Consider the following 24,268-nt stretch of genomic DNA (forward strand, 5'->3'; position numbering starts at 1 on the left):
ATTTCCCCGCCCTTGTCACAGAGGCAAGGGCGACCGGCGGGGCACACCAGCGGGAGCGGGGCACTGGCCGCTTCCCGTCCTGGCGGCCGGGGGCGCTGCCGCGGAGCCGGCCGAGGGCACCAGGGCTGGGGCCCAAGGCCCGTCGCAGCGCCGCGGCTCCCGCCGGCCGCTCCCGGGCCGTGAGGGGAGCGGCGGGCCCGCCCGCCTGCGGGGCGCGGGCTGCGCAGGCCAGTGGCTGGCGGCGGCAGCACCAGCTTTCAGTTTTCATTGAGGCCGCTGGTTACTGTTTAACGTCCCCACCCACGTTTCAGTTTGTTTAGTAAATCGATCTGATGCTGGGGCCGAGGCTGCTGCTCTGTCGCCATTGAGGAAAGTTAATTCACCCTCACACATACTCTCTCTCCTCCTCCTCCTTCTCCTTTCCCGCTTCAGCATATGGTGAGGACGGTGTCACCGCACCAAACAAGTCGCGCAGCCCAGCTCCGGGACGTCCGCGGGGAGCCGGGGGGTGCGGGGGAGGCAGGAGGCCCGGGGGATGCCGCCGGCCTGAGCTGCGACCGCGCCGTCGGAGGCCGAGGGACGGGGCGGCCCCGCCGGTAAGTTCCCGGGGGCCGGCGGCCGCCCAGTGACAGCCCCGCGCCGCCCGCCGCGCCCGAAGGGCCGACGTGCCCGGCGGCACAGCTGGCGGCCAAACGGACAGCAGCCGGTTTGGGGAGATTTTATGTTATTCTTTTTCAATCATATATTTTTAATTTTTTTTTTTTCTAAGTCGCAGGGTCACGTGTCCCTGTTATCGGCTCCAGGGGCGTTGCGGGGTAAGGCGCCGCACTGGGCGCAGCCCCGAGCCCCGGGGCGGCGTGTGTGTGCGTGTCCCCGGGAGTGCGTGTCCGTGTGTGCGTGTCCGTGTGTGCGTGTCCCCGGGAGTGCGTGTCCCCGGGAGTGCGTGTCCCCGGGAGTGCGTGTCGGTGTGTGCGTGTCGGTGTGTGCGTGTCGGTGTGTGTGTGTCCATGTGTGCGTGTCCGTGTGTGCGTTTCCGTGTGTGCGTGTCGGTGTGTGCGTGTCCGTGTGTGCGTGTCCGTGTGTGCGTGTCCGTGTGTGCGTGTCCGTGCCCCGGCCGCGCTGCCCCTGTGCCGCGCCCGGCCGCACGGCGGCTTGGCGCTGTGCTGGCATTTGTGGCTCCTCAACGGCCCCAGTCACGGCTTCGCGACAGGTTTAGGAACATTTTCTGAAGGCTTTTTTGGTTTTGCCTCCCTTATTGATTGCTCCGCCCCCGCCTTCATGGTCACCTGTGCAACAGATGAATTGTTATTGTAGAGATCTGCTAGTAGTAGTAGCCCTTTGGCCAGTGCTGGGTGCCTTGTTAGACAGCCACACAATACTTGAAGGGAAAATAATTTAATGAGAAAAATTCAAACATGAAACAAGCAAAGCAATCCAAGGATGAGTTTTGCAGGTGGATCCAGATCTTGCAGTGCTGCAGGTGCACTGTTTACAGGGTATCTTTGATGAACGCCAACTTTGAGATGTCACACTTGTGAGTTGAACTTCTGTTCCTGTACCCTGAAATGGGCAATATAGTCAAGCATTTTGGAAACTAGACAGTAGATGACAATGGTACCAGTATTATAAAGCAACTTTACACATTTTTGACAGTGAATCCTATTCCATAGTAAACTATGATAATGTTAAATTGGACCTTCCTCTTTATAGGCCTTGTAAAGTGCTGCACATGCTTTGATTTACTGTGATTTTTCATCCATATTACAAAGAAATTGGAATAATTTAACATAGAATCGCTGTTAATTGTTTGTTCATTAAAACTGAGCTAGTGAATCAGACTTACTATGCTACACAGCTTTCAAACCCTGAGACTCTTGTGTGCTGAAGTGAACTATAAAGTGCTGTGTCATTTCCCATATTCCTTCAGAAGTTCTTATATCTTACATAGGAAATATATTAAACATTTTTATATATGCAGGTGTTTTTCAAATACAATGATGAACAGTATTTTTGTCATTTCAGTGTTTTCCTCTTTCTTTTTCATAGTCATATGGTAAGGGGAAAAGGGACAAAATGCTTAGTGGTAGTTCAGTTCACACTTCTCCTTATCCTTCAGCTTCTGAAGTATTCAGAGTAAAAAGGAATTTTGAAAGTAATATTTTCATTGTGCAGTACTCTGTGTCCTGTACCCCTCTGTCTTACAGAAAGACACCTGGCTTCCTAAGTCTCCCTTTATACATGCATTAAAAACAAACAAACAAACAAACAAACAAACAAACAAACAAACATATGTAGGAAAGGATTATGATGGATGTTATCCAAAGGATCAGGATGATGATGTTATCTTGTTCATGGTGTTACCTTTGACTTTTCCAACTAATACATTTAGACTCTTTTCGTAGAATGCAAACTTTGTGTTTCCTTAACACAAAGCTAAACTTTCTCTGCAACTTGCCTCATATAATGACAGGCATAATTCTTCCAAAATTTTAGTACTTTGTAGCAGAAGTTTAAAACTAGAGCAATGCAGAGGTCCAGTCTGCATTTCCAAGATGGCTATTGTAAGTACTCCTAGGCAGCATACTGGGAAAAGCTTCAGGTGGCATGGAACTACTGCTGCCCTCCATCTTTCCTCCTACCATGAAGGTACAATGAAGAAAATGGGTTTCTTGTGGCCCAGCTGTAATGGCCAGTTTCTTGGATGGCCAAGTGCTCTTTATTTCTAATTTGTGCACAGAATTAAATTATCACTAAGCCAATTCCCTAACAGAAGTTTATTTGTATAAGCATGTCTTGTCTTTGCTGCTCCCTTCCCTCAAGATAATGGCCCAGTATTGCTTGCCCAGGTTTGAATTTCTGAATCAAATCCTGTTTGATTCTGCTGAGTTTCCCAAAACCTAGAGCAGTACAAGAACAGAACTCAGTCCTTAAGCTCAACATGGCTTTGGTTTCAAACTTCCTGGCAGACCTAATGTAGTGGGCATATAGACTCCACAGTACAGGATGTTGCCCATCTGTTAAGCCTGTGGTGGAAAAATGGGGTCTGGTATGTCATCAGTGTTATCTGCAGGTCTGCATCATGTACATCAAGTACCACTGGCTGTGAGAAAGAAAACATTACTTTAAACAATTTAATTTTGGCAGGTCATTAATTAAAAGATACTTTCTGAAAAAGATTAAATTCAAAACTAGTAATATGGCAACTTTTTTTTTTTTGGTTCATTTGGGAATTTAGCCTATTATTACAAACAATAATTCATGACTGATTTAAAACTACATCATTGGTATAGGGGTGTTCTGAGCTAAGTAGATTGTGCTTTTACATCTGTCAAGTAGCAGAGGCAATGTACGCCATGTATTAATTCATGAATGGACTATTTCAATGCGGGGATCTCTCTGCCTCACTTCTCTTGCCTGTGAGCTTCAAAATATTTTCAAAATATTCTCTGATTTATTTGGTTTAGGTTTTGTTGGGTTTTTTTCATTTATTGAAGTTGTTTAGCTCTTCAGAAGTCCTCCATTTCTGTGTTTGAGAATTAATATTAAGCCTGAAAATCAGTTTGATTTGCCCAGGTTGTGTCAGGTGGACAGCAAGTATGTCATATTGGGTAACAGCATTACTCTGGTATGGTAGATTTGTGATGTAGAGTGCCTTAGAATATAAAGAAAGGTTTTATTTGTCTGGTGAACAGTTACCTGTTGTACATGATAATATATTCTGTAATAGAATTAAATTTCTCAGTGAAAGTATTGCTGCAACATAAAAGAATGTAAGGTTGAGAGAAGGCATGGCTCTTAGGTTTTAATATGTCTTAATGAATGATGCATTATATGCATACAATGATGAGAAAATAACGAAAATTCATTTTGAACAGATTAAGATGTTTAAATGTCTTACAACAGCTTTGACTGAATCAAATGTTTTTCATTTCAAATTCTCAATTTTAAAACAACACACCCTAAAAATCAGGTCAGAACGGTGTGTGTAATGTCAGAACTGAGATCTATCAAACTGAAAGGCTCCAACAACATTTTCAAACCTTTCTCCATTGTCAATTTAAGTTAATTGAAAATGAAAGGTCTCGCTTTCAGGATTGGGCCATTTAAATAGAAGCCTGCTGCTTTCATTTTGTAGAAGGGCAATCTCCCTCCACATACGTGTTTTTAAAAGGTTCATTCATAATTCTCCCTTCACACTTCTATTGGAAATGACAGAATTCATTATTTTGAGTTCTTGAACTATTTTTCTGCAACTTGGGTGATGAATTGTATGAGATCTAGTTCATAACGTGGCACGGCAACCCACAAGATTTAAAATTCTCAAGGCTCGATTTGTCTCTTTCTGGCATTCAGCTGGCACAGGCAAGGGAAGCTTCCATGTGCATCTTCTACCTCTTATAGAGCAGGAGGTTGGGATTTTTTTTATTTAATACTGATCAAGGAAAAAAACTCGCACCCTTGCTCGGTAATTCACTAGAGGTATCCAGGCAACAAGGACATACATTACAGTCAGCAATATACAAGGTGCTGTGAGAATTTTCCTTGCCTCCTGTTTATCTGGGAATCCAACTGCAATAGACCTATGCAAACAGCACTGTTTCCACTGTCTATTTCTAACATGTAGTTTGTCTATATACTTCTGGGGTTTTTATTTATATTTAGCTCTCTGATGGAAAAGGATTTCTTGATGTGTATCTGTTCTTAGCTAAATGAAAGAATTCGGCTCAGGTGGGAGACGGGGACAGAGACTCCATGAAATGATGAATACAACTCAGCTTGCAATTGATGGTGCATCTGTGGGAATATTGCAGTGAGAATCCTCTTTTTGAGGGTAATTTTTGTCCAAGATGGCTAGGCTACACCAGCCTGGGTTGGACTTGGTGGAGACAGCAATATTGCGAGTTACTTGCTAACCAAAATAGGCCTTGCTGGCAGAGAGTTATGGGCGTTGAATTTCCCTTTTTCTTTGTTAAATGAACATATTTTCACTAACTGCTAACATGTATCAACACTCCACACTGAGTGTGGTCACTTCATACTCTTCGAGCTGGTCCAGATGCTTGAAGATTTCTGACTACAATGACCCAGTTGATCACATATCTTAAACAGTTTTTGCACCTCTGCAGCTACAGTTTGCTTGTTTCTTTGTTTCTTTGTAAATGGATGATTATGACAAGAAAGATGATTCTTATTTATTTTACCTGTTTCAGCATCGTACCCCAAAGGCTCTTATGCCCTTCAGGATGATAATATTTATTTCTTTTGCAAGGAAATGCCAGACTGACATTACGTTAGCTACCAAAATTGCCTCAGTGAAGATCTAGACACTACTCAGGGACACTAGACAGAAATGAGACATGAGATGGTGACCATGCTGTGATTGCACATTAATACTCAATCCCTGTCCTCTCTTGGTCCCTAACAGGTGTTAGCTGGTACCTGCTGTTGTAGTTACAAGGATAAAATTATGATTTTGGAAATAGATCGGATTTTGTACACCAAATAGTTAAATACTTCAATTGCTTATTACTGCCTACTCCCAACTGCCAAACAACTTGAAAACAATCTTTTCTGCTGGACTTTTTGGAAGGCATGCAGTGGCCCTATTAGGTGGGATAAAGATCACATACATTGGCTGCATGGGGAGTTTTACATGGTTTCTGGAAGTTACCCTTTGATTTATATTTCTTCTTTTGTCCTCACAAAAATAGAAGTAGGTTTTTTACTTAAAAAGCAAAAAGCAATGCAGAGTTTTTGCTGCTATTTCTGATTTTGGTGCTAGGCATTATCTACATAATAGGCATGTATTATCCTTATGTAATATTTCTTGCTTTTTGGAAGAATAGTGATTGTTCTGACTTTCATCTCCAAATCCAAAGCGTTTCCAAAAGATTTACATTTTTAAAGAGGCTGTAATGTCTTCCAACCCTCTTGTCTCTAGTGATGTTTTAGAGTGTCTTACCCTACATTATTGCTTTTAACTTTTTTTCTTTTTGTTTTTTTTATCTGAGTTTCAGTAACTATATTCATATTGAACATGCAATTTTAACTAGAGTTTTAGGGAGACTTAGGGACAATGCTTTTCAATTTACTTCAGTTTTGAAGTGCCAGAACTTAGGCAGACATAACTTTAAGGTAAGACTTTGCATTTGATCATAGGAATATGAATAACTTTGGCTATGATAGTAAGGGGGAAGGAATGCAAAGAAAGGCAGTAAGGTTTATTATGAGATTTATCTTGTTATACCTAATTTCAAGCTCTTCTAGTAAATTACAGTGATACAAACTAGTCTCTTTAAGGGTTTGGTTCTGACACCAAATCTTGTATGGAAAACTAGATTAAGATATCAACAGGAAAACACTATTTTCAAAAATAAAAATAAAAATAAAAATTAAATAAAAGGAAGCTTCCTCTGGAATTTCCCCAAAAGAGCAAAAAGTACCTTCAGGACTAGCAGGAAGAAGTTTAAGTTGAAAAAATGCAAAATTCATTAAGCTAGTTGCAAGTGTAATAGATTAGGGCTGTGAATGGTATTTGTTTCTTTGTTTATTATGGCTTTTTTTTTAAAGTGAATAAAAATGAAAAGAACTTACCTCAAATAAAAACTGTTTTGCAAGGTCTCTATCTTCTTAACTATTGTCATTTAGCATTCAGAGTAAAACCAAAGTAGTATGAACCAAAGCCACGGTGCCCCAGACTTTATCACCCGTACGACATTTAAAAATGTGTCTGCATTCTGTACTTCAGAGGAACACAAGACTGGTTTGAGCTTTTGGGTTAGTTTAAAGTCCATTTTAGCCAGATTTTTCAGTTTTCATTCAGATCCCTTTGTTTGCACAAATACAAGAGCTGAGAAGAAAGTGTACAAGTTCGCTGGCACAGGCTGATGCATTTTACTTCTATTTTCTGGCTTGGCCGGAACAACCAAGGCAGTGTAAGGCATTAGCACCGCTTGCTTCTCCACTTCAGCTCTCATCTTCCTGAAAGGTGCTTGTCCCTATAACAAAGGTGCCAGGATTAATACATGTGCTTGGCCCCAGTGGAGATGGTTGCTTAAATGGCCAAATGCAGGCAGACGCGTGTTGATCAAGTGGATGTTGAACTTGCACAGCTGAGGTCTGCATGCGTGTCTGACTGTGCTGGCACTGCTGAAGAGTCAGTCAGCAAAATCTGTAATTTCTTTTCTTGCTAAAAAGAGTAGGCTGACTGGTAGATATACAATGGAAAAGGCATTTGCCTGCTCAAAAATTTATGGAGGACAACTCATTTCACATGTTTAACATGTTGTTGATTAGAGGTAAACAGAAGAACAAGTAACTCCCCTAAAGTAATCTTTCTGGTATCAGGTCCATACAGATCTTTTAAATAATGGAGCAAAACTTGGAAACTTTCAATTTATAGGCTTATATTTTAAGGGCAAGGAAATTCTAAGCAGTTTGCATGCTCTGGATAAGAAAGGGATTCAAATAAATTTTACCATGAGTTTTGTTAGTGCAGAATTTAATAGCAGAGTTTTTATCTTATTTTAATCTAGTAGGTCAAGTAATTTATTTTCCAAGATGAATTTGAAGCTGAAAGAGGGCAGAAAATGAAAGACATTCTCAATGATAATTCCCAAGATTCTGTGGTTCCAGAGAGCATAAAGGACTATCCTGAAATTAAGATACATGTATGAATTGCAAAAACCTTGGCAGGTAGAAAATGAGGACAGCTTTGAATGGCCTGAAGAAAATATCTATGAGACTGCAGCAGACGTTTTAACCCTTTATGGTCAGTGGTCTTATGCATCTTGCAGCTTTGAATTTGTAGTCAGAACTCTTGCTTTCTCTAAAAGGATAAAAATTAACATTGTGAGCAGTCCAAGCAAACAGAGTGCTTGGCCACATAGTGAAGGTCATGAAGGAAGAACTCTCTTGGTACATAAGTATTTTATTAGCTGGACAAAGTGACAGTTAAATAATCGTAGGGAAGCTGCTGTTCAGAAGTTAACTGCTTATCAAACATAGAAAAGCACCATGCTCTTGGAAGTTGCTATGAAAATAACTTCTTTTTCTGCCTTTTCTGGTAATTTAAGAAGGTCAAAGTAATAGATTTGTATTTTTTCAGTTTAAGAGCTCTGCTGTACCTCAGACAAGTAAAACTGGAAGCAGAAGCTTTGGGGAACATGATTTAGAAATCTGGTAAATAGATTGTGTGGTGCATTTGCCACAAAGGATACATCTACTCGCCACAGGTGCAGCTTGTAATCCTGGAAAATCAAAGACACTCCACTACTCTTAGTTAGGTAAAGAATTCAGCATGTTCTATAATCCTTGGTAAGTCAAAAGTTTTTTTTTCAGATACGGAGAAAAATATCTATGGTTTGCTATGGTTTATTAGTGGCTCCTTTTTGCAGGACTCCCTTTATTTCACCTGCTTTATTTCACCCATTTACAGTTTGGAATTGGTTTGCCAAAGACCACAAACATCCTCATCTTTCCTTCTTTCTCTGTGTCCTGAACCTAAAAACACTGAATTCAGATTTTTACATCATTTTTGTTTAGACCCAGTGCTGTGTTTTTTGTGGTGACCCTGGCCCTAGAGTGTTGTAGTTGTACTAGGAACTGCAAGAGGAGCTTGTGTATGTACAAGGATACCTTTGTGCTGGGAATGCTGGGAATTATTTATACTGTATGTCTTTACATTTTTAGATACAGCATGTGGAGATATTCATATATTTTCTATATCTGTGAATCATATAAGTCTGAAAGTTGCTTGCCTTCTTGCTCTGATACAAAACATGTAATGCTCTTATTAGTATGTGACATAGTTAGATTCCTGTTGAAAATCAATAACTTTCCCATAAAGCAAGTCTTACATCCTTTCTTAAATTCATTTAGAATCATTTTGTGTGCCTCATTAGCCTTGTAATTTAAGAAAGAATAAAAGAAAAAGAAAACAAACCAGCCACCTAATATTAAACAGTGTATGTAATTTAATTTTTCCGACCAGGGGGGATGTTTATGACACTAAATATATCTACTGCTCTATAAATACCTGTGTTTACAGTTGAACAGAGCAGTGATTCTCAATCGGTACTCTATCAGACACTTAATGATAATACACAATGTGCTGTAGGTAGTATTATGCCACTGCTACCTTGCTTTTTTCTTTTATCTGCTACATTGCTTTCATGGAAACTAAATGTACCAGATGAAATACATTCCTAAATATTCTGTGTAATCACCCATTAGAAAGTGGATGGTCAATGTGAATAAATACAGAAATTGTTTTAAACACAAATCCTATACTTAAGCAGTGTCGACATTTAAAAGAAAAGATGTTAAGTTCCTGAAAGGAAAGACACCATATGACATGGAAGAATATTGTTGACTTCTACATAAAACTCAAAGTGGGTGTGCTTGAAGTGCCTTGAGAAGATTATGGTGTGAGAAAGAGTTACTAGCTTTTATGTATATTCCTTGTAGAAATCCCATGGGAATTACACCAAATTAAAGAAATGGGATGGGGCTGATGATGAAAAAAACCGCAAACAAAGATAGACATTATTTAAATTTAAATCTCATATGTAATGAATGTGGAAAAAAATAAGAAATGCTTTGTTTATTAGTACAGTGGCACCTACTTGATTGAGCAGTAAAATGTGCCACAACGCCAAAACAGATGCAGCTGTAGTAGACATAAGAAAAAAGTGCAAAGCATTTAACAGCTGCTTTAATAAAAAATTCTACACTTTCAAAAAGGAGATGCAGTTTATAAATTTATATTTATATTATATTTATTTCCTACATGCAGTCATTATTGAGAAATTTTGAATAAACCTAACTCCTTGTATGTTTAACTTTGTCTTTTAAGAATAGTCTCCAACAAAATAAAGGCAAAAGCAATAAATATTTCTACAGTTTATCGGGTTTTTTTTCTGGTGTGTGTGTTTTGGCTTTTTTAACAGGTCCTTAAATTATTATCTAAAATTAAAATAAAATTTCAGTAATTTAAAATTTTGGAGTAGTCTAGGTTTTGACCGACACATTTTTCAGTTTGTAGGAACTTTACTTATAATACTTTGGAATGATGTCACACATGTGGGAGCCTTACTGTAGACTGTTACTTAAATAAAGCATTAAGGTTTAGTAGCTACATTAAGAAGCATTGTTGATTGTAATGAAGGAAAGAATCCCATAATTTTTAATTCCCTGAGCAATTTTATTGATGCCTGTTGATTGAACCTTGATGCTTATTCTGTCTATATTGTTACCTACGTCAAATTAATTAATTCCAGACTTTCTATGTGTATCACAAATATGTACATTTTTATTTAAGCAAAAATGTTGATTTTTTAACCTCTGTGAAGTTAAATCTTGACTTTTCCCACTATATATATTTTCTCCCATTTTTAGTATAGTTGTGCAGTTCCATCAGAATTGCCTTGCTGTAACAGAATGAAAATAAGTGTATGCAAGTTATTTATAGACACAAGTATTAATAAGTAAGAACCATGTGTAGAGGTATTTTTTTTCCATACAAGGGCTGATTGTATATGTCTTGTGCATGTATTTGGAATTTGTTTGGCTTTTTTCTTTTGATTTTTCTTTGCCCCTCAAGTAGCCCACCAGCTTCTGCTAATGATGCAAGGAGAACAGCTGCCATGGTATTAAATGTAGTTTGTTGGTGGACAGTCATAGCATAAATAATGTGGCATAAAATGTTCTTATTGCATTACTGTAGATTTCTACAAGCAAATTTTTTGGAGAGAGGGGGTTAATCTTGGAGGAAATTTATTCTTGTTATATATATATAACTTACTCTTTAGTGAGGAGCAAGAATACCATTCTGTGTTAGGGCATATATTACAGTCTGTGCATCTCTAGGACTGGAGAGCTTGGCATCAGGGCAGAAAGAGACCTAGCTGAACTAAAAACAGATGAAAGTCAAGATGAGGAATTTGGTGAAGATGTGGGGGTTGTAAGGCTCTGCTCTTCCGCCTCAGGTTTGTAAGGGATGTAAGGGATGAAATGAAGTGACCAATGTCCAGCACCTGGGGTTGCTGTGGCCAGGAAGATCACAGTTCAGCCATCAGCCACAACAGCTAATGGACATGGCTGGACTTCCAGATGGAGCTATCTTTGAAAAAGGACAAGCTCTGCAAAAATTTCCATTGCTGAGTCTGGGATTCTGAGTAATCTATTGTCCACAAAGTTTTTGGAGAAAAAGAACACGTTCTGGCTGTGTGGCAAAGGAATTTTTATATACAGAGAATGTTTTGGGAATCAGCACGCAGTTTGCAAGCAGAGGAGAAAAGCCAGATTGATGCTGAAACTATGAAATATGGAATCAGTTGAGAAAGAGCACAGAGAAGGGGTAAAGAAGGAAGTGCTTACTTTAGGTACATCTCAGGCCGTGGTGTTATAAGCCAAGAGGAAACTTGAACTCAGGAGAACCTGAAAATCAGGGGCAAAGGAGAAGGAGGTGTATTCATAGGTATTAAAGTGTTTAAAAATAAGCATCACTGGAGCTGGTGTGGTGGTTAGGATTATAGGTGACTGATGACCTCAGGTTCAGTGCTTAGGCAGTATTAACATGATGACCTAGGAGAGAAGATAGAGGGCTTGGAACTGAGCCTTTTAGGAGTCCACAAGGGGAAGATTCTCTGCTTAGACAAAAACATTGAAAAAGAAAAATGAGCAAAAATAATAGCAATTTATTTATGTTACAAAGACAGTGGGAGAGTTGAGGACTTAGAGAAATGCATATGTTTCAAAAGGCATGTACATATATACCTGTTAGAGGCTCATTTTTAATATATTGTCAAATTCTTTAATGTCTCATTCTACACCAAATGCACTCTTATGGAATCACTTTGGCATAAACCTTATAAGAAAAAGGTACTACCTTGAAAAGTCACCAAGAAATGCTAGCATTTTTCCACTGCAGCCTAGCTTTTGAAAAGCTCAAGCTGAAGAAGTGAAAAATACCTTGATTAATAACATTTCCAATTTGCAGCTGAATAAAGAATTCTAAGGACAACTTTTTTAACAAAATAAAACTATTTTAATAGTCACAGAGATGCCAGAACATCAACATCAATATACTATTGCTAGTACATCAGTGCTGTCATGTGGCATATGTGAATATTTGCATCAGCTGTGCACAGTCTGTTGTGGATCACTCTGCTGACCAAACTAAAGTTAATTAAGTTACACAAATTTAGGACTTGCTGTGATAGAAGGTAAAATGGATTCCACCATTTTCATTAAACATGTTTTCATTGTGTGACCCTAATTTTTTAATTCAGTGCTAATTCCTTTTGTGTGTTACTTGATTGAAGCAATTTTATGGGCTTGCACTGCTTGTACCTCAACAATGGAACAAGTATAGATGCAGACAATTGCTTGTTCTTGACTGCAGAAAGTACTCACAGCAGCCATTATATGAAAAAGTATTTTCTACAGTAGAATACCTTAATTGATTCATTGCTCAGTTCTTTTAACATATACAGCAGGCCAACAACACATACAGTGGCTTAATTCCATGTATAAATGCGTGCTACATAAGTGTTTAATTTTTGGTGTTCTCTAGATTGTGTTTGAAAGAGAAGCTTTGTAATCTGGTCCTATGAGTTACAGGTATTACAGGTTACTTGGGGAAGCTACTGTACTGTATTCTATTGAAAGCTGTTAAAGTCATATCAACAGAAGAAAAATAATGCACGGACTTGGAAATTACAAAGCGTTTAATTGGTCACAGAAAACACTCAATAAATTTTGAAACAAAAATAAATTCCTTCCTCTGTAAGAGTTCTTTCTGCTATGAGATCCTCTGCAGCACAGTCCTTTGTGCTCATTTATAGATAATATGAGCATAAAGTTTTTTCTTGCCTTCCTGGTCATTCAAACTGTTAAATGGCTGGGAAAAAACTCAGATGAGCAAAAAGGACTTCTAGGTGTTGCTATTACAGGAAATAATTGCTATTTACAATAATCACAGTTTAGCAGCAGTAATTCCACTAAATGTGTGACAGTCTGTCCCCAATTATTTGAATGATAAAATTTCAGCTGTTTGTATTTCATCTGAAAACCACTTAAGATCAAGAAGTGTATTTTAGCCAAATAAGCTATTAATACTGACACTCTGATGTGCCTGGAAGGAGGTCTTGTTTAACACTTAACGCTTCAACATTAACACTTTCTCATTTGGCAACAAAAGAAGCCATAGCACCTGTCCCTAGTTCGGGTTTACTTGATGAAGCAAAATAACTCACAGACCTTGTGAGAATGGGGCTCATAGGATTGGTTGTGGTCTACTTTCTCATTTGTGATTTTTTTCTTTTTCATTTTGTTTGAGATTGAATTTGAGAGAGGGCTTTGTTCCGGACAGTAGTTTATGGCAGTGGGCTGAAGAGATGAGATTTCACTGAATCATAGAACGAATACACAAAGAGAAAATATGTGAAAATTGAAATGACAAGGTAGAGTAGCTTGGTTGTTGAGGTAGATAAAAATAACTAGGTTCTCAGGGAAATGAGGTGGGGATTTTTTTTTTCCTGAACTAGATTTACTTTGAACAAGAGCAGTTGAGATGGAAAACCTAGGCACTATAAAAACTTGATAGAAACAACAAAAAAAATTCATCCTGCTTTTGTAACTTCGTGTTTTACTATCTGTGTGATCCCAAAGAAGGCAAACTACAGTCTAGCTTCTGTCAATGTAATGTATCTAAAGGACTAATAAATAGATTTGATTAGAGTGGATTTCTTTTTACTTTATTTACTATGCAATGTTGCTGTCAGAGCACTCTGAGATTTTGAAATACACAGGAAAATCCGTGTGTTCTGGCAGTTGTTTTTCTGGTTTGTTTTAAAAGCTATAATAGTAATATATTTATTTTACTTCCTTCAGAAATACTGGGGCAAGTTGTGACTGATCTAAAACATGGGAAATACACCTTTGTGAGCAGAATAATAAAGTCGGCTTAATGCCGTCATGCTGCAGTACTGACAAAGATGTGCTGGTTGGAATTAAAAAAGCCTGGAGTGCTAACAGCGCTCTCCAATCTCCAAACAACTATCCCCTCCTCTCTCATGTAAGAGAGAGAATTATTTTGCTTTTGATTAATAAGGAGTTAATTTCAGGTAAACTTCCTTTAACTGTTTTACAAAGGCTCCAAGAGAAAGCAGCCATCACTAGTCTTGGTAGCACACACGGGAATTCGCTGCACCCTAGGAATGTAGAGCTTTGTAGTGTGAGGAACAAGCCAGGGCTAAGCCCTAAGCGGGACGGTGTTTCCGGTTTTTTTTATGTTCTTCATTTTTGTACCTGAAAAAAAACCCCCATCCATTGTAGTCAAATCTTATTGACTCTAAATGTGCAGGGACTGTAACATATTTGTCAGGTTTTACCAGTTTGCTGAGGTTTTCTGCAGAAATGCAGACTCTCATATTTGTTTATTTGCTTTTCAATTTCTGTTATTTCCACTAGATTTTCATGGAGTATTGCTTCCAGCTACTCTGGATAATTATTTTTCACTCTACCAAAATTGTCAGTCTGGCACAAAATAGCCACGTTCTCATCCAAGCACTTTCAGCTACCAATTACTTCACCAGTGAGGAATGCTTGTGTAATGTAACTGCATCAAGCTCTTGCTTCTCCTGTGTAAGCAAATGGTGACAATTTACACTGTAGTTTCACTCTTTTGTTTTGCTGCTAGATAGTCTTATGCTGTTAATTGACTTAATTGAGAAGTATTTATGGAGCTATACAAAAATACATCATGGGACAGTTTAAAAGGCAGTATTAATTTGCTGACTTCTAACCCTATATTTGAGGTTCAGAGCAGACCCCCAACTGATCTGCACCATTACTGTGCTTTATCATATATTTCTGTGATGTTTGTTGGCCTCACAAGGCCGAATGCCATTTGCTACCACGGTAAAAAGGTAGCCTTTGCTCTAGGATCTTTAACACTTGCTGTTAAAGATCAGGAAAGTTAATATTTCTGCTGCAGACCTGACTTACACAGTCCTCTCCCTTTATTTGCTGAAATAAATTGGCTTCATTTTCCCCAAGTGGAATTTTCTGTCAAAATCATGTTTGATTTTGAAAAACAGTTTACTCCATCCTCTTTTTTTTTGTGAGGGTGACAATTTGCAAAGGAAGAAGAACTTTTAGCTTTCTGAAAGTATTTTCATTTGTTGTTGTTTTTGCAACATTCTACACCTTTTTTTTTTTTTTTGTGTGTGTGTGTGTAAAAATAATTAGCTTTGAGACCTTTGAAAGTGCTGGTGCCTCTGTTATGGGAAAGTTAACAGCTGGATGTTCAGAGGTGTTAAGTAAATGTATAAGACAAGGGTAATACGTAAACTTGACAAACAATACACTATAATCAAGACCTACAGTATCTGATGTCTCTATAATAAATAGACCAAACATTGAAATAATGTAAAATGAGATTTTTTTATTCGATGATTAAATTTTACCAATCTTGTTCCCCCCTCAGACTTTTTGCTGCCACCTGCTGAGGTAGGTTTTTGTTTGATGTTTATACCTGACCCAATGGAACTTGGCTGTAAGTGGCTCCTTTGAGTTCTCTGGGGACATCTGGTTATTTGTTAAACAACTTACTGGGACTGCCAAGTTCCTTCCTTAAAAACAAAGTTAATTAGTCACCAAAGTTAGAGCAAGAGGGTGATGAGACATACTTGATATGAGTGAAAAGAAGGACTGTCCTATGAGATGGAGAAGTTAACTCTAGCAATACTTTCATTAATTTCGTATTCTCATTTTTATGCAATATAAACACTGTAGTTACAAACAGCTCTAGTACCTTCTGTAAGTCTTCTTGCCTTCCTGGTCATTCGAACTGTTAAATGGCTGAGAGAAAACTCAGATAAACACAAAAGATTTCTAGATGTTGCTATTACTGCAAATAATTGCTATTTACAGTAATCATAGTTCAGCAACAGTAATGTATTTGAATGATAAAATTTCATCTGTATTTCATCTTTTGTATTTAATCTGGAAATCATTTAAGATCAAGAAGTGTATTTTAGCTAAATAAGCAATTAACATTAACACTCTGATGTGCCTGGAAGGAGGTCTTGTTTTTATTAACACTTTCTCATTTGGCAACAAAAGAGGTGGTAGCATCTTCCTGTAGTTTGGGTTTACTTGATGGAGCAAAGGAGAGCACTGCTGCAGTTCAGGTTGCACTGAGAAGGCTGAAAGTAACCACCATGGTAGTTTCAAAGACAGCAAATTAGGATCATTGGGAGGTACTAGTGAAGAACCATGACAATCCTGGTAAGCCCACTCTTGATTTAATCACAAATAGCAGGTAATAAGTTAGAGTAGAACAGTATTTTCAGGCATTGACCATCACCACAACGCTCCATCAACTATTTTTTATGAAGTATCTTCTGTTGTGTGCCACAGTTAAAGCTTTTGAAAGTAGAATGTTCTTCCTTGGTTCAGTGACAAGCCTGTCCATATTTTAACTCAATTCTCTATGTATATGTATACATATGTGCATATACATATATATTATAGGGTGAATATATATATATTATATTACATATTTCATAAGGATTGTCACATTTCAGTAGGATTGAAAATGTGATGGTCCTTGTTCAATAGTGAAGGAAGATGAAGCCCTTGCCCACAAAACATTTGATGAATATCTTTGACTAAGTTGAGATATTAAGTTGTTTTCTACAGTTAGCTGGTCTTTATTCTTATCAAAACTGTGGGGTTTTCCAATGTCAGGACACTTGGTGGGTGTACACTTCTCAGAAGAGTAGAGGACTTATCAATGTTTACTTAGGATCTATTGCATTCTCAGCCATAAAAGTAGCTATGCTGTCTATAGCACTCATAAATCTTCACCTAGTCAAGGCTACTGTCTCTTTCGTCATACAAGGCTGTGTTTTAAAAAGTGAGGATAATTGTTTTTCATTTGAAATGAGTATAAAGTGAATACAATCTCAAAACTCCTAACGTCTTCATTGCTGGTTTTGAAAAGTGATACTTCATAATTCAGTTTGCAATATCATCTGATTGTTTGTTAGCCCTGCCCCTAAAATCTCTTTACCCTTACAAGGCAAGAATATTCTCAGGCACATTCTCACCAGAGGGCACTGTTACACAAATTCTTACAGATCATTTCCTTTTGGTGAAAATAATGTCTGGACCTACAAAAAATGGCGTGTTGATGTTGGATTAAGATGCACATTTTTTCATAGGAGAGCTCTTGCTAATAAGGTAGTTTGAACTGGTTTAGTCTCTTTATCTAGTTAAACTACATTTTTCCTATTGAGAAGTGGCCGATGTTTCCAAAGATAAAATTTTGGAAGAGGGTCCATCTTTATATGTGTGAATTAACTAAATTGTTTCAAACTCCATGCAGTTTATAAAAAAATGATTCTAAGCGGCCCTGAATCTTTAGATTTACACTGAAACAGTAGCAGAAGGGCAAAGACATCTATCTTGTTCCTATGGATTTTTTGTTGCAGAGGATGGAAAGGTAATATCAAGTAAAACCAGTAATTCAGCTTTAGATAGTTGTTATATCTGGTCTTTATTAATAAAAAACATATAATCGGGAAATATGATTACACAGAGGATCTCTGCATCTATGCAGTTACACAAATTTGTATTTCTTCTAGCTTAATGAAGATAGTTGAAAAAACTAAATAATGGAAAAGCCATATGCTTCAAGCTATATGGCTATATTTTGTTGTGGAAATAGTCTGGTTTTGTCAGATCTCTTAAGAAAAGTCTTACTGCAATTTCTTTTCTTCCTGATTTTGTGCCACCTGAATTTTTATTTATATTTTTAATAGGAAAAGATGTTTCAAGTTCTCTTATATCTGTTTGGGCTTTTGCATATGTATTTTTACTTCATTTTGCTTTAGTGTTTCCCAAACAACACCAAAACACCAAAATTAAATAATATACACCAATTAAAAAGGAATTTTCCACAGCAAATGAGTGCTGACATTTCTTAATGATCACCTACACTTCTACTGAATGTGCTCCAGCATCTGTTGCTTGTGAGCTTCCAGGGCTGTTTGATCATAGAGCAGATATTTTTTTTATTTTAGGTGGGTCCATTATCACTGGTCTGTCTGGCAGTGTCTGCAGCGAGTGAGCTCCCACTGAGAGCTCAGGGTGGCTGGGTGTCCTTTGGGGTGACCAGCAGTGAGGTGATTTCCTGTGGTGGCACAGCAGCCATCTGAAGGGCAGCAGGAGACAGGGAACGAGGATTTTTCTTGCTCTATTTTAAATGGTTTTGGTCTCAGCTGTTCAACTTTTCACCATTAAGTTCTTACATGTAGTACTGGTGAAGTCGGCTTTACTTTCACGCTGTTCACAAGTAAGAAGGTATTTGAAAATATTATTTCAGCTATCTTGTTACAGTTTGTATTTATTAATCTGTGTAAATAGTCTGTGTCTGTCACTGTATATCAGAGGACCTTGGAAAATGGCAAAAGCTATGAAATTTTAAAAATTATTTTTTATTTATTTCTAAAAAGGCTTGCAGATTAAACCTGTGGAACTACAGTGTGAGCTCAGTGAAATAGAAAAAATAAAAATGATAAAAATGAGTTTTGCAGCAAGAGTGCACACTGCATAAGAATCACTAGGTGCAAGGATAGAGATGTGTTATTGACATAGGTGTGCCTCAGTGAACATCCTCATGGTGCGTGTTCCCTGTGTCCTGGTCTCTGATTGCCTTGCCTTGGGAAAGCAAGCAAATACCATAGCTCTTCTCCTGCCAACAGGGTTAATGAGAGGGAAGCAAGGCTGCCAGTGCCCTTCCATACCTCATCACAATGCAATATGTGCCAAAGCTGGGGTATGTCAGGCTCAGGACCTTTCAGTGCTTTCTGGTTGTGGTTTTAGACATTGTCAGAGTATAGTTAATGTTCCAAGAAACCTTTGGCAAATTTCCACAAAAAAGCATGTAAGGAAACAAAGCTAACGTGTTAAGATGGAAGATTTTTCCTGGATTAATGATTGTTTAATATAAAACAAAGGGCAGGGAGATGAATTAAGCTTAAAGTTAGCTTTTGTACTGAAAGGAAATTGCTAATGAAGTCACACACAGATTTGTCCAAATAGACGGATATTCTTAGGACTTCTGTTGTTCAATGTATCCATGAGGACTTACTGAAGGGAACTGATTAACGAGGTTGCAAAGCTTGTCATTATTGCAGACCCACTGCTGCAGAGTACATCTAACGTACACTCACATCTTAGGTATTGGATGTAGACTTGATAAAGCACTTAAAAAGTTAAAAGAGCTTGGAAAGATGTGCCTCACCTTAATGTCAGTCAAGATGGCAGCCATCACAGTGATACTGGATAGGATTTTGTAACTATTTCATTTCTTTGGGTGAGGAGCAGGATGCTAAAGACAACAGACACTAGCTCTTTTCTCCACAGACTGCACTGGAAATCCTGATAAAACAGTCAAACAAGTTTGTGGGACTTCTAAGCATGTCTCTTTCTTTTCCATTAAGTGTTTTGTAATTTCTGCTGATTTTTCTGCAAGCCCTTTTGATTATACTTAGAGTAGCCTTGATGCAGCATGCTTGAATTGCTGTATCAGTGAGATTTGCTAAAATATGTCACAGATGAATTGTAGGCCATTATCTATCATTAACTCATCTAGAATTTCATGGCAAAGTAAGTGCTATGTGTAATGTGTTTTCTCAATTGTTACTGGCTATGTTGCTTTAGTATATCAGAATATGGCTGATAGTAAAGTCACATACAGTTTAAATATATGGAAACCAGTTTAGGGGGAAGAATGGTTTTCATTAATAGCTGGTAATATTTAAAATTATTTAGATTTTTTCCAGTTACTTTAGAAGTAATTAAAATAGAATTTATAATGCATTTATTTATAGCAAATTCAAACTCTTATCATAGTAGTCTAGAGAACACTTAGGACTAGGGTCAGATTTTCACGCATCAAAAGTTGCAATTAGACGTCTGTTAAAATACATTCTACCTGTTTTATGTGATGTTTGTAAACTGATCATCTTGTCTGTTGGCAAAAAGGAAGAGTGATAAAAACCTTCACAAATAGTTGTGGTTGCTAGTTCTCTTTCCTTTTGAGAATGGTGGTACAATTACTAGTTGCTCTGTTTGTGTGTGTGTGTGTGTGTGTGTGTACGTGAGGAAGTTTTGGTTTGGAGAAGTTGCTGCACTAGATACGTGCTCTTATTCAGCTTCTTCTGAATGCCAGCAATGCTGCTCTTCCTTCCCTTTTTTATTCTTTCAGCTGAGGATATTTTTCAGCTTGCTGGTTCCCAGCAGAGTGGGGCCAGCCATTATCAAGAACTATGGGTTCTCTAACTGCATATTTGCATCTTAAGGTGCCTGAACGCTTTTGAAAAGTCTCCACAGCTCCTTTTTTTGTGGGGATATTTGATCTTCTGATGATTTGTGTATTGTTGATACATGTTTCAGTTTGTCCACTGATATTTTGTTGAGAAAATTAGTTATAAGCAGTCCTATGTGTACCACCTTTCACAGTTTTTGTGTACCACCTTTAGTTTTTAGAACTGGTGGAGGCAGAACATTCTCTGTGAAAGGAACATTGTCAGAGTGGTATATCTCAGGGTTTCTTCTAATTTCTTTTTGTTTCATCTCATCTCATGTCATCTCATCTCATTGTTTCAGTTAATTTTTTGAAGACTAGATACTGCTTTGTTCAATGTTGTCTATACCATGTCCTCCAATAATTAAAATACTGTTTCCACTAAAATTATGGGGATCTTATAAACAAATTAGAAAATATTTTTGTGGCATAAAACAATTGCAGAGTTTCCTTTTTATGCCATAAAACCCCTGAAAATATTATTTTCTTGGTCTGACTAAGATTTGATTATCTTTTATCAGCCATCATCTGAATATTGTCCTCAGACTCATGTGAGCTCCTATTTCTAGACTTAAGTTTATTTCTGTGTTCAAATTTGTCTTTTCTAATTCTCCTTTTTACTATGAGTAGTAGATAGCTTTCTTCATGAGCTTGTTTGAAAAAATTGTCCTGAATGCTACATATTTTTTTAAGACTAAAGGAATTGTGTCCTTTGTCCCTTGTTATTGCCTGGGAGATAGTACATGTTGCTATTGTTTGAGATGTAGTGCTGCTTTGTAATAATTTGCACATTTTTGTGTGCATTTGGTTACTGAATGGTATACTTTATGACTACATTCAGTTAAATATTGCAAGTTTATTGTGTGATCATATTTGTTTAGCTTAATGTAAATATGTTGGAAAATGAAGAACAGTGGCTTGATTTTCTGACCTACTAACATTTTTCATAGAATTAATGCCATTTTCTTTTACATATTTCTGATGAACAATGGTTTCAGCAATGAACTTGTCAGAGTGAGAGGTAAAAGTCTGTGTTCATTAACTCAGGAAAATAAAAGCTTAATAAGACTATAAAGAGTAAGGAACAAGAGGATGGACATGAAAGGGTAGCAGAATAAAAAATTTCAGGGACTTGAGTGACTTGTAAGGTGAGACATGATTAATCTCATACAGAGATTGTAAAAAAGCTTTTTAATCATTCTGCTCCTCACTGGTCACAAGTTCCCAAAGAGAAAAAAGGTTAATCTTGTTGGCTGGTTGGGCAGGTGGAAGGCACTGTTCTGCAGCTCTGGACCTAAAATGCTGTTGGGTAGAGAAGAGGAAATTAATTGGAAGAAATGGATGTAAATGTGAACCCGATTTTGATGTTGCATCTAATTATTTTTTAAGATAGAAAATTTCTAATTTGCTTAAGTTTTAAAGAACCATTTTAAGCTTTAATTAACAATTAATTAACAGTTTTTCATAATTCAATTAGCTTATTGTCTTCATTTTGACAACTAGCTTGATCCCTTGTTTTTAATTTTTCACTGTCATTGTTTTGTAGATGCTTTTTCAGAAAGTGTATGTATTAATCAAATTTTTGACTTAGCCTAGTAGTTACCATTCTTGTCAGGCCTTTTTTATGATGTTTCTATAATGATTAAAGAATTAATATGGTGAATGTTTACAAAATTCTGGAAGTTTTCTTCTTGGAAATGCCACATTTAAACTTGCTTTATTTATAAAAATGCATATGTTGCAACTTCTAACTTATCATCACGTTTCCTTAAAGATAATGAGATTGCATTGAAACAGGACCCTATCTAAATATGTTCATATTTAGATATGTGCATTTGCATAACCTTCTATAACTCCCTGTGTACACAACAGCATTCTCTCTCTCTCTCTCTCTATATATATATATTTCTTGAAAATAAGACTGTAATTTAAATTTGTAGGCATTAATTTTTCTATATATTTTGTTAATTTACATTATCCAGATAAATTTGTATTCATTTTCATTTTGGAAACTAAAATTGTAACTATTAATGTGGCTATATTTGCTTGTCCAAGACCTCAGTGCCAGGTTTTTCTATTAAGATTAGGTGAAGTACATGTTTGCTACATTTAACTATGAGTTTTTAGAATAGTTTAAACATGTAGGTAAACAAGCCACAGTATATATAGGCAGTGTAGGGTTTTTTTAAAAGGTCATCTGTGTAAGTTCAGTTACAAATAACTTTTTTGTTGCCAGTCGTCTTGTTGCTATTATTTATGTTATGAAAATTCTATTAAAATATATTAAAAATGTTTTCATATTTTTTATGGCTGGATAATTCAGAGCACATTATTGACACTGTTTACTGATTTATTTTTATCTTCTTTATTCAGAAATGTCTTCTAAATTTAGGGAGGCATAAAGTTGACAAAAAGCTACATATGATTTTCCAACCCTCTTCCAAATGCCTGACTTTGTCAAGAGTGTAAAATTATGTAGCAGAGAGTAAAATATGGATTAAGAAAGATTCAATCATCCTGAAAGAGGCATTGCTTTGTTTCATGTTTTGGTTCATTCCCGTTATTTTTTTTCTTTTTTATTTTTTTTTTTCTCTATAAGTCCATGTTTTGTTTCCCCCTGCTTTTAAGCAAAATTATGTGATTTATCATAGTGCTTTACTTTGGATCCTAGCTCACTGAAATAATTCAATACATAGCTCTTTTTTATTGTGCTTTTATTTCAGCAAGCTGTTTTTTTGCACAAAGGGATAGTGTTTGGACACCTGAAAATTCAGATGAAAGGGAGAACTTTTATCTGAGTAGTTTTTGACCAACTTTTCTAAGTAAAGCATTCTATTTGTAGAATTTTGGCAATCTATATACGTTTGCTACATGTTGGATGCACTTGCTTGTGCAGACACAACCTGTTGTATGTTTTGCTTACAATATTAATGCAGAATATCACATGTTATCTGGGTTGCTTCATTTATGTGTTCTGAGTAGTTGCTACTTTATGGCCAGGCTTCCACATATGTACATCTCATTCCAGTTTGAAAGATGAGATACCCAGAGCTCAATGTAGAGAAACAAACCCCTGCTGAAATCTGCAGTAAAACCAATCTGTCTGATAAAAGGCTAATCAAAAGAGTGAATATCTTTAGAAAAATCTGAAGATGGAGAGACCAAGAGAAGAACATGCAACAGATTTTGGATTGACATAGAAAGAGTTGTAGAGCTAACTAATCACTGATCACAGTATGCTATAGTTAGTACAGCTTTAATTTGACTGATTGTTAAGTATTTTGGGGAGAGAGAATTCTGATTTGCCATTAGATTCACAAGTATGTAGTTAGATTTTAAATAACTTTCTTACCACTAAGCGTAAGTCTACAGTCTAATAGCAACAGGCACCAAATACCATTTGATGTTTCCAGCTAATTTAGACGGTATATTCAAAGGCTGAGGAACATATTCACATGTTTTAACACAACCTCTGTGCACCCATGCAGTTTTTTCATTGTATCTAACTCACATGCAAGTAGATTTGGGCTCAATTTGTAAAGCCTTCTTTTCCCCTTAAAACTGGTTTTTCTTTCTGTGAGGGCTTTTCGTTTGGTTTTGTTGTTGTTGTTTTTGTTGGGGATTTTTTGGTGTGTTTTTTGGTTTTGGATTTGGTTTTGTTTTTTGCACAGTTCATGGGAAGCAGGCTTTAAAATACTGGGCATGAGTCTGAGAGTAATAATAACCATGGATCTAAGGCAGAGGAGAATTAGTAGCGGCTCCAGGTATCAGTGGGTGCGAAGGTCTCCGTCATTAAAGACCACACTAAATAAACATGCTGGGATATGATTGCTTTATTGCTCTTTGCTCATTTTATGTCATTTTATTGCCCTACTAATGACTATA

At 37.3% G+C, this 24,268-nt stretch overlaps 1 protein-coding gene across 2 annotated transcripts in view; it reads left to right on the top strand.

Annotated features, from left to right (window-relative positions):
* Window positions 1-373: 373 nt before the first annotated feature.
* The window catches only part of HNF4G (hepatocyte nuclear factor 4 gamma), a 62,567-nt gene continuing 38,672 nt past the window's right edge, over window positions 374-24,268 (top strand). For both annotated transcript variants that reach the window (XM_058833517.1, XM_058833516.1), the window contains exon 1: window positions 374-596. The gene's annotated coding sequence lies outside the window, so the exon portion shown is untranslated. The remainder of the gene's footprint in view (window positions 597-24,268) is intronic.

This window comes from Poecile atricapillus, chromosome 2 (genome assembly GCF_030490865.1).
Source record: "Poecile atricapillus isolate bPoeAtr1 chromosome 2, bPoeAtr1.hap1, whole genome shotgun sequence".
Lineage (NCBI taxonomy): Eukaryota > Metazoa > Chordata > Aves > Passeriformes > Paridae > Poecile > Poecile atricapillus.